The following is a 12,274-nucleotide window of genomic DNA, read 5'->3' as shown; positions in this document are numbered from 1 at the left end:
TGGTTATTTTATGACTATTGTCTAAGCACGATCTATTAATACCAACATTCATACCTTAAATTATAGGCGGTACGTGTATATAAAAAGTGATTTTTTAATTCATCTAAATTATGTTAAAAAAACAATCATATAAATTGAACTTTCTTCTAGCTGAAGTTTTAAATAAACAACCAATTGAAAAACTTAAAGTTTTTCACTACAACCACTTACAAATGTTAATAAAATAATTTTATGCTATTTGCCTCCAGCAAACTTTAATCATAGTAATTTATTTGCTAAAAAATTTAGATAAGTATACTCTTTTATAATGGTTTGAAAAATATGTAATCTTCTGCCATGAAAGAAAAAAAAATATATTTTTTTAACAAATATAAAAAAAAACTGTTTTATACTATTCTAGTTCCAATTAAGTACAATCAGATTCATCTCCATTCAGTTCTAGTTCAGTTCTAGTTCAGTTCTAGTTCAGTTCTAGTTCAGTTCTAGTTCAGTTCTAGTTCAGTTCTAGTTCAGTTCTAGTTCAGTTCTAGTTCAGTCTAGTTCAGTAGTTCAGTTCTAGTTCAGTTCTAGTTCAGTTCTAGTTCAGTTCTAGTTCAGTTCTAGTTCAGTTCTAGTTCAGTTCTAGTTCAGTTCTAGTTCAGTTCTAGTTCAGTTCTAGTTCAGTTCTAGTTCAGTTCTAGTTTCAGTTCTAGTTCAGTTCTAGTCAGTTCTTCTAGTTCAGTTCTAGTTCAGTTCTAGTTCAGTTCTAGTTCAGTTCTAGTTCAGTTCTAGTTCAGTTCTAGTTCAGTTCTAGTTCAGTTCTAGTTCAGTTCTAGTTCAGTTCTAGTTCAGTTCTAGTTCAGTTCTAGTTCAGTTCTAGTTCAGTTCTAGTTCAGTTCTAGTTCAGTTCTAGTTCAGTTCTAGTTCAGTTCTAGTTCAGTTCTAGTTCAGTTCTAGTTCAGTTCTAGTTCAGTTCTAGTTCAGTTCTAGTTCAGTTCTAGTTCAGTTCTAGTTCAGTTCTAGTTCAGTTCTAGTTCAGTTCTAGTTCAGTTCTAGTTCAGTTCTAGTTCAGTTCTAGTTCAGTTCTAGTTCAGTTCTAGTCAGTTCAGTTCTAGTTCAGTTCTAGTTCAGTTCTAGTTCAGTTCTAGTTCAGTTTCTAGTTCAGTTCTGAGTTTAGTTCAGTTCTAGTTCAGTTCTGATTCAGTTCTAAACCAGTGCCGCATGTAGCGCATATGCGTATACTTCATATATTCGTTTTAAAAATTACTTATACGTATCATTGTCCCAGCAGTTGTTGTAATTTTCATTATAGTACTTAAAAAAAAATAAATTTTATAACAATAATTTAAAACAAATATATTTTAAATTAATAAGAGTGTTTATGTTAATTTTTTAACACCCTACACAGATTTAAATCCTTTTAAATATAATTTTCAACATAAAATTTATTATGTTCTTAAGAAAATTTAACTTATATAGTAATTTACTTTTACTAGCTGATATTAATAGAAGGTTTTTGCATAATTTAAACCGAACATTATGCTACAACATTTAAAGCAACAGGAAGAAATGTAGAAAATTCAAAGGAGTTTTCGTTCACCTACTTATTTTCATACGTTTAAAAAATATAAATTGCTAACATAGCTGTTTTCAAACTGTTCGTTTAAATTGTGTTTAAATGGGTAGTTAAGCGTTCAAGTTTAGAACTTGTAGCACTTAAGTATTTAATGCTGCCTGTATTTAAACGTATTAGATACATTATATGCTGCTGCCTGAATTTAATGAAATGCTATGAACATAAATGTTGTTGCATGTGGCACGTTTGGTGTTCATAATTTGGAATTTTTTGGGATTTATTAAACACTTTAAACTTTATGGGAGTTTTAAATTGTTTAAAAGGTTATTAATATTTCTGTGGAAAATTTTAAGTTGTATATCTCTAATAATGTTTGCAGCGTTTTCTTTGTTCTTTGTTGTATTGCAGACTATAACTCCTTAGATTGGTAAAAAATTTTTAAATTTTAAACAAACTGTATGTTTAGGTTGACAACTTGGCCATTGCAGAGGTGGTACATTCTAAGTTTTTTAGAAGTAAATCTGTTGCTATGCTCAAAGATCCAAACGCAAAGAATAATTTTTTGATGAAGACAAATATTTCATGCAAATATTAGTTTTAGAAACTCAAGAAATTTTTAAAATGGAGTGAAAATACCAAAAATTGTATTTTTAACAATTTTGCCTACAAAGTCCACATTTATTTTGGGTCTGGGAAAGAACTTTAGGAATGAACAAGTAAGAAATTATAGTTGGGCGATACATTTAGTTTTCACAATAAAGCATGTAAGATGAATTGTACCTTACCTAAGATATACTTAAGACATTTTTTGATGAATAAAATTGTGGACATTTAAGTCAGCTGTATGGGGGCTAGGTGAAGAAATGAATCGATTTTGACCATTTCCAATAGGCTTCGTCTCTGATACAATATAAGATCATGTGCTAAATTGCATTGACAGACAGACAGACGGACGATTGGTATACTTTATGGTGGGTATAGGACCAATATCATTGTGCGTTACAAACTTCAGCACAAACCATACTAAAGTGGTGTAGGGGGTTAAAAGGAATACACACTTCTTCCAGTGTTGCGATCCCAGTTCTAGGTATTATTAAAAATTCTGCGAATAATAGGAAAATACTCTGGGAATTAGAAAAAGTATTAATTAATAATTTAGTTAGTTAGTTAGTTAGTTAGTTAGTTAGGTAGTTAGTTAGTTAGTAGTTAGTTAGTTAGTTAGTTAGTTAGTTAGTTAGTTAGTTAGTTAGTTAGTTAGTTAGTTAGTTAGTTAGTAGTTAGTTAGTTAGTTAGTTAGTTAGTAGTTAGTTAGTTAGTTAGTTAGTTAGTTAGTTAGTTAGTTAGTTAGTTAGTTAGTTAGTTAGTTAGTTAGTTAGTTAGTTAGTTAGTTAGTTAGTTAGTTAGTAGTTAGTTAGTTAGTTAGTTAGTTAGTTAGTTAGTTAGTTAGTTAGTTAGTTAGTTAGTTAGTAGTTAGTTAGTTAGTTAGTTAGTAGTAGTTAGTTAGTTAGTTAGTTAGTTTAGTTAGTTAGTTAGTTAGTTAGTTAGTTAGTTAGTTAGTTAGTTAGTTAGTTAGTTAGTTAGTTAGTTAGTTAGTTAGTTAGTTAGTAGTTAGTTAGTTAGTTAGGTAGTTAGTTAGTTAGTTAGTTAGTTAGTTAGTTAGTTAGTAGTTAGTTAGGTAGTTAGTTAGTTAGTTAGTTAGTTAGTTAGTAGTTAGTTAGTTAGTTAGTTAGTTAGTAGTTAGTTAGTTAGTTAGTAGTTAGTAGTTAGTTAGTTAGTTAGTAGTTAGTTAGTTAGTTAGTTAGTAGTTAGTAGTTAGTTAGTTAGTTAGTAGTTAGTTGTTAGTTAGTTAGTTAGTTAGTTAGTTAGTTAGTTAGTTAGTTAGTTAGTTAGTAGTTAGTTAGTTAGTTAGTTAGTTAGTTAGTTAGTAGTAGTAGTAGTTAGTAGTAGTTAGTTAGTTAGTTAGTTAGTTAGTTAGTTAGTAGTTAGTTAGTTAGTTGTTAGTTAGTAGTTAGTAGTAGTTAGTTAGTTAGTTAGTTAGTTAGTTAGTAGTAGTTAGTTAGTTAGTTAGTTAGTTAGTTAGTAGTTAGTTAGTAGTTAGTAGTAGTTAGTTAGTTAGTTAGTTAGTTAGTTAGTTCTAGTAGTAGTTAGTTAGTTAGTTAGTTAGTTAGTTAGTTAGTTAGTAGTAGTTAGTTAGTTAGTTAGTTAGTTAGTTAGTTAGTTAGTTAGTAGTTATTAGTTAGTTAGTTAGTTAGTTAGTTAGTTAGTAGTTAGTTAGTTAGTTAGTTAGTTAGTTAGTTAGTTAGTAGTTAGTTAGTTAGTTAGTTAGGTAGTTAGTTAGTTAGTTAGTTAGTTAGTTAGTTAGTTAGTTAGTTAGTTATGTTAGTTAGTTTAGTTAGTCGTTAGTTAGTTAGTTAGTTAGTTAGTTAGTTAGTTAGTTAGTTAGTTAGTAGTTAGGTTAGTTAGTTAGTTAGTTAGTTAGTAGTAGTTAGTTAGTTAGTTAGTTAGTAGTTAGTAGTTAGTTAGTGTTAGTTAGTTAGTTAGTTAGTAGTTAGTTAGTTAGTTAGTTAGTAGTTAGTTAGTAGTTAGTTAGTTAGTAGTTAGTTAGTTAGTTAGTTAGTTAGTTAGTTAGTTAGTTAGTTAGTTAGTTAGTTAGTTAGTTAGTTAGTAGTTAGTTAGTTAGTTAGTTAGTTAGTTAGTTAGTTAGTTAGTTAGTTAGTTAGTTAGTTAGTTAGTCTCTGATAAGCCACCTACGGATGTTAAAGGCATAAAGACATATATCTATACAGGTTACAACTTCATATAGATCGGAACTAATAAATCACTGCCCGTTAATTGTAGGGAATTGCTGATTACATAGGTCGATTCATTTTAAAGACATCTGGGGTTAGATACATCGTGTTAAGAGGGTTGTAACAACGCCAAGACTACTTTATTTATAAAATGACTATACATATTAAAGTGTTTGAGGTTCAATAAAACGTTCAAAATAAAAATATCTATGCATAAGCTTACAACAACCTTTACTTAAAAACAATTTTGCTTTATAAAACATTTTCTTTTGCCATACCAATTCTGTGTATTCCAAACAATTTTATGGTGAGTGGTTGTTAGAAAAAATTTCCAATCAGTCACATCAATTTTGGCTACTGTCTGGTGTCTGATATTTGGCTTGTGTCTTTTTTTTTCATTCGTTTTGTGGGTCGTTGGATACAACAAAAATTGATGTCAAACCTGCAATTAAACGGTTGATTGGCATTCCTCTAGTATCATTAATTTGAACAGCATCACCAGTCCTTAGCTTATAGGGACTACAGCAAATTGTTTGTTTACGAAATCTGTTTTAATGAAACTCTATTGTTAGTTGTTATTAATCAGCCGTAGTCAAAATAACAAATTCAATTTTATTTTGTTTTCATATTACATATTTATTGTTTGTGTTTTGTTTCGTTTGAGATTATTGACACTAGAATAAATTAAAATTTGTTAAAGTTTTCAAGGTTAGAAGTTCTTATGGAAGTCTTACAAATTTGTTTTGAAAATCCCTGTTTTATTTTCATACTAGATACTTGACAAAGTGTCTAGCAAAGCGTCAAATTAAGACTTTTGCTAAAACAAACAATTTCTTTTAGTACTTTTTGTCTGCGTTTCTGTTTTTCAGTACTTTTGTCGTCGTTTTGTCTGATTTTCCTTAGTATTGTTAGTGCTGGCTGTCGTATTATTGTAGCTTTTTAATTGTTGAAAGAAATCCTAGAAATTGTTTTGTTTTTTTTTTTTCGAAAATAATTCTTATCATTGTTTTGCATAAATATTGTTTTCTTTATTGTTTCCATTTACTTATTTTTATGGTGGGGGAGTAAAGTTTTTAATAATAGGAATTAATTTTTATGGGTCCATGGAATGAGGTTTTTAAACAATAATAACAATTTAGAATTCTATGAATATTCGAAGGAAACCTTATAGGGAAATAAAATATTTTAATAGTATTTCAAAACCATAAAAAACTAACAAAAAAGTTCTATCAGTTATACCCGACTTATAATAGAAGTGATAGTTATCAACCCATAAATAGATGAGATAACATAAAAACTTAAATTTGGTTAATATTTCAGTTTCCTTTAGTACAGAAACTGAAGAAAATCTGTGAGGTTTTAATTCTCTAAAAGTAAATCTTCTTTCCCATTCCCTATTACTGTCACTTCACTCTTTGACAAGTCATTTTAATTCACAACTAAGTAAATCATTTTTATTAAATTTATAAACGTCAGATGTGGTATTTTCCATTGTAACCTAATTAACAACAATGAAAACCACAAATTGGGTTAAAAGTTAAACAAACTCTTTAATAAGATTACGTACAAAACACAAACACACACACAAACAAAAGGCAAAAAAGGACTTTTAAGCGGAACTAACCTTAAATATTTGTAAATGTTTTTTTCAACATTGGCGCGTTAATTAAATTGAAAATGAATAAAATTAGACAAATGACCCCAGAGAGTTGTTGCAAAAAAAGGAAAGAAAATTTAATTAAATTATCAAACGCAAAGTAACACAACAATAAAGGCAAGACAAGCCAACAAATAAAAAAACAGGACGTGAAAAGTCTACTTAACATTTTAAAAGTGTATAAAAATGTTTTGTTAATAAACAAAAATGTAGCCTTTGCCAATTTGCTGGCTGATATACAAAAAAAAACGGTTTAAATATCATGAATAAAAAAAAGTAAAACTAGAATATTTGTTTTGATGAGTAATAATATTGTCAGCATGCTTTTTTTATATATAATGCGTAGGAGCTTATAATGGCCGGGTTTGTGAAAAATACTGCATAAACATAAAAAATGTACAATCTTTTACAAACAAATGTGACACACTTTTGCGGCAAAGAGTTATAAGTTAGACATTTATATACTGATTCTCTTCTTGAAAACGGCGTATATAAGATTGTCATTCCGTTTGTAATTTCTGCAATTTAATGTTGGGATCAGATTTTGCAAAGAAATCCATTCAAACTAACTTTGTATATGGTACGGACGGCACTACGTAATAAAAGTCAAATAAAAGACCCGAGTCACCTAGTTTTGACCAAGATCGTGCACTTTTTTATGGGACCATTGTGCCATTTTTGCAAAAAAGTGATAATTTTGTCAGGCTCATATCTTGTAAACAGTTCGGAATTGTGATTTACTCTCTGCGGCAATGTTGAAGTTCTTGTCATAATGAACAAAACTGTAAACATATAACATCAAAAATACTTCATCTCCATATATTAATTTCAAGTGGAAATTGTACATTGTGAAATTGCACTGTTTTTAATAACGACATCTGTACGTATACGTGTTAATGATTTATTGATAGTATTACAAATATAAAAGTATACGCCTAATTTATAGGAGCGATTGAAATATTTTTTAACACGAATTTTTAAGGTTTACATTTGTGACTTTGACGTTGATGATGAAGTTTTTGTATGTTACTACTAACTAACTAACTAACTAACTAACTAACTAACTAACTAACTAACTAACTAATACTAACTAACTAACTAACTAACTAACTACTAACTAACTAACTACTAACTAACTAACTAACTAACTACTAACTACTAACTAACTAACTAACTACTAACTAACTAACTAACTAACTAACTAACTAACTACTAACTAACTAACTAACTAACGAACTAACTAACTAACTAACTAACTAACTAACTAACTAACTAACTAACTAACTAACTAAACTAACTACTAACTAACTAACTAACTAACTAACTAACTAACTAACTAACTAACTAACTAACTACTAACTAACTAACTAACTAACTACTAACTAACTAACTAACTAACTAACTAACTAACTAACTAACTAACTAACTAACTAACTAACTAACTAACTAACTAACTAACTAACTACTAACTAACTAACTAACTAACTAACTAACTAACTAACTAACTAACTAACTAACTAACTAACTAACTAACTAACTAACTAACTAACTAACTAACTAACTAACTAACTAACTACTAACTAACTACTAACTAACTAACTAACTAACTAACTAACTAACTAACTAACTACTAACTAACTAACTAACTACTAACTAACTAACTAACTACTAACTAACTAACTACCTAACTAACTAACTAACTAACTAACTAACTAACTAACTAACTAACTAACTAACTAACTAACTAACTAACTAACTAACTAACTAACTAACTAACTAACTAACTAACTAACTAACTAACTAACTAACTAACTAACTAACTAACTACTAACTAACTAACTAACTAACTAACTAACTAACTAACTAACTAACTAACTAACTAACTAACTAACTAACTAACTAACTAACTAACTAACTAACTAACTAACTAACTAACTACTAACTAACTAACTAACTAACTAACTAACTAACTAACTAACTAACTAACTAACTACTAACTAACTAACTAACTAACTAACTAACTAACTAACTAACTAACTAACTAACTAACTAACTAACTAACTAACTAACTAACTAACTAACTAACTAACTAACTAACTAACTAACTAACTACTAACTAACTAACTAACTAACTAACTAACTAACTAACTAACTAACTAACTAACTAACTAACTAACTAACTAACTAACTAACTAACTAACTAACTAACTAACTAACTAACTAACTAACTAACTAACTAACTAACTACTACTAACTAACTAACTAACTAACTAACTAACTAACTAACTAACTACTAACTAACTAACTAACTAACTAACTAACTAACTAACTACTAACTAACTAACTAACTAACTAACTAACTAACTAACTAACTAACTAACTACTAACTAACTAACTAACTAACTAACTAACTAACTAACTACTACTAACTAACTAACTAACTAACTAACTACTAACTAACTAACTAACTAACTAACTAACTAACTACTAACTAACTAACTAACTAACTAACTACTAACTAACTAACTAACTAACTAACTAACTAACTAACTAACTAACTAACTAACTAACTAACTAACTAACTAACTAACTAACTAACTAACTAACTAACTACTAACTAACTAACTAACTAACTACTAACTAACTAACTAACTAACTACTAACTAACTAACTAACTACTAACTAACTAACTAACTAAACTAACTAACTAACTAACTAATTAACTAACTCGGAATACCTCTCAATCAAGTCATTTTGTTGCACTGAATTCGAGAAAAAAAGCTTTTGGTACGGTCCCTAAAATCATGACCTGAACGTAATTTTTGAAATAGATAATATTCCCAAATTTTTGAAATGGACTTAAAAAGTCTTAATTTTGTGCTGATTACGGAAAAAATTAATTTTTTTTTTTTATTATTTTTTGCATACAACATGTCGCTATTTTTATGTTACATACCTAGCAAAAAAAGAACTTCCGAAGAAGCGAAAAGGAAGAAGAACTTACTCCATGGAAGTACTGAAAAAGACCTGTAATGCTAGTTTTAAATAATATTTGTCGAAATTTTTTTTCTAACAAAATTTACACATTTTGTTAGACTTTGGCTATGAATTCTGAAAATCGCTGGTGTAGGGTATCAGATTGTCAGACATTTATTTACTTTCTTATTTTCAATACACGTCGCAAATATTTCATTCCTTTTTGTAACTATAGTAGTCGTAGTTAAAGCTTCCGTTTTATTTTTTTCTGTTTTTATTAATAGTAATCATACGCTATGTATGACAAGTATGACATTAATAATCATCATACGTCATGTTGGCTTACCAAATATAAAACAAAATATTGTGGCTGTAATGTCTTTTAGGTCAGAAAATTTTCTAGGAATTTTTTTACTATTAACTCTTCGTAAAAAAAGTTAAATGGTGTCAACAGTAAGAAAAAAAATCATAGTTTGTGTAGGAAAAAAGTAAACTGGATTTAGTATTTTTCCCTTGTTTTCTAATACAAGACATTTAAGAGTCACTTCGTCGTCCATAAAAGTGTCAATAAAACTAAAAGTAAAAAATATGATGAAGAAAAATTATATTATTTGCAGCATATAGTAAAAGTGTTAAGCTATAAAGAAAATGAAATATGCTATCAGTATCTTAAATATTATTATGAATGATGGTTGAGGGAAACCCATAAATATTTTATAGTGTTTTTTTGCAGGATGATGGGAAAAGTTAGTAAGACATTGTTGCTTAATAATTCTTTAACACAAATTTGTATGTATATAATTTAAGTTTTGTATATCAATGTTAGGTATCTCAATTTCCAAAAAGTTTAACTTTATCAATATAATAATAACCTCATCAGTAGTAGTATACGCAAAACCAATCAACCTTATTTATATGTCAACAGTCTAGTAATAATTCATATACAGCAAACATCACCTTTAGTCATATACTTTGTCTAGACTATACAAACCATAAATTGTTTATTAAAGTTTTCTTCAACTCACTACACCGTAAACAACAGGATCAAATGTCCTACATATGTATGTTATCTAAGTAAATATATCCTTCAAAGAGCCACAAACGTATGAATTGTTTAAGGATGAGTGGTAAAAGTTATAATTTGCAGTTTATTGAATTTATCATTGAAATTAGTTCATTGTACCGTTAATAATATTAGTTGTTATGGGTGAGTGCAAATATATGTGTGTGTGTGTGTGATTGAAACCACACATAATGCTATCCCTTAAAGTTTAAGGTCTACATTCCCATAAATAGTTATAACAACGTATACACCTGAGTGTTTTTAGTAGATAAGTGATGACATACATATATAAAGTAAAGAGTGTTTAAAAATATTATGTGATGATGGCGAGTAAGAAAATATATTCTGGAACCGAAATGTTCAGATTATAATAATGAGAAGGTTTAGAACAAACTTCTCATCTTCTTTTTCTTCTTAGAAATATTGCGATTTTGATTACAGGAGCGTTGGAAACGAGGGCAACGAAAGAACTACTAACTATATGAAACTGGTTACCAGCTGCCTTGATATTTCTTCAGCTGTCACTGCACTCTGCAAAAAAGGCTTAAAGCTGGAGGTTCATAGGCCAAAAGTAACATCGGCCACATTTGGGATACTGGCACATCATGAATTCCTAGACATGTAGACTAGAGATTCTTAACTTTATGAATCTATCAGCTCCTCTGATGTGACAAGAGTCTTCATTGATGGCTCTATATGCAGAGCAGGGGTTAGTGACGGCTTCTTGATTGCGTCTTGAGATTTGGTATAAGATCTTTTGTTAGATTACTGTAGTATAACTCAGGTGGAGATATCTGTTATGTGGCGCGCAGATAATTGGCTAATATATTATAGAGTATCTGTTGATATACATATGTATATGTACCGACACCAAAGCTGCTGTACAAAGTATTGATGGAGTCTTCTTGATATCATTAGATAATGACGCGCATAGCAATAATCTGGACAACTAAATAGCTGATGAATTAGCCAGGATATGTAATTTATGCTGGAAAAGGATGTTAAGGACTTTACTAGTGTATCACTTACGAATTGTACTTAAGTCACTGGTTTAAAAGGAACTTCACCGTCAGGCTCATCTAAGGTGATATAAGGATCATCTTGATAAGTTTCAGTAAAGATGATACTAAACAGTGAATATCAGTAATTGCTGGACTCTGTGTCATTGCTCTAGATGTCAAGCGACTGGGTCTCCTTTTCAACGACTATTGTATAAGTTGTCATAATGTAGAAAAAGAGACGATATCTCACTTACTCTGCGACTCCCCCGTAGGCATGTTACCTTGATGAAATCCCCATCTGGGTGTTATTGCAATCCCGAGGAAAGAGGTGCTACTAATACCTATAGGCATGCGGACAAACCAGGGAACCAGGACTTTGTCCTGTCCAGGTTATTGGAGAGATGCCTTCGGGATGCACTTGGTGGCTGTGTTTAAAACTCAAACTCGAGAGAAGAGAATGTTGTTGGTAAAGTCTATAATTCGGGTGTTGTTGCCGAGACAACTGAGAGAGAAGTGACTGAGAAGTGAATGCTTTTATTGTGACTTTTATTTTGGATCTTCTTTTCTTTAAGGTTTAGAAGAACATATGTATATCAAATTTCATTAAGGAATCCGGTTGATTTCCTCAAAGAAACAGTATTTAGGATACTGCCACCCTTAGGTATCATAGCGGGATCGAATATACACTGACCCAAGTGAGCTGCTTCAAAAGGACCTAACCTAACCATTGTGTTGCAATTAGTGCTACTACGGAATCTTTTGCAATCTCAGTACGAACAGCATTCAATGGCCAATTTTGATCTCCATACACTGAGGGACTAGATTCTGAACCAGTCTATGCCTCGTCTATTGACTTATCTGCTTAACTGCGGTATTTTTTTAATGCCAAAAGGTGCTGACTAAAGAAACATAATGCTTGATTTCCACTTCTTGTTAAGCATTCTTGGAATAATATTTTTAAAATCGGCTTTTTTGTCTTACACTCATATGTATTTCTAAAAATAAAATTATATTCTTTGAATGCTAAGATTTATTTTTCATTTCACTATAAAAATGGCTTTTTATAACATTATTAAAAGAAATAAAAACAATATTTAATAAGAATTTTGCTTTAAATAGATAAACATAATAATAAATATATTTTTATTTTTTAAAAATAAAAACAAGCACTAAATTATAAATAATATTCCAGAAAAGGGGCAAGTTGAAGCTGCTGACTGGAAAGCAAAATTC

The sequence above is a fragment of the Lucilia sericata genome, unplaced genomic scaffold, assembly GCF_015586225.1.
Source record: "Lucilia sericata isolate MDLA Ls3-8-SP2 unplaced genomic scaffold, ASM1558622v1 Contig001689F_arrow, whole genome shotgun sequence".
Taxonomy (NCBI): Eukaryota; Metazoa; Arthropoda; class Insecta; order Diptera; family Calliphoridae; genus Lucilia; species Lucilia sericata.
Note: the sequence above shows the minus strand (reverse complement) of the source record.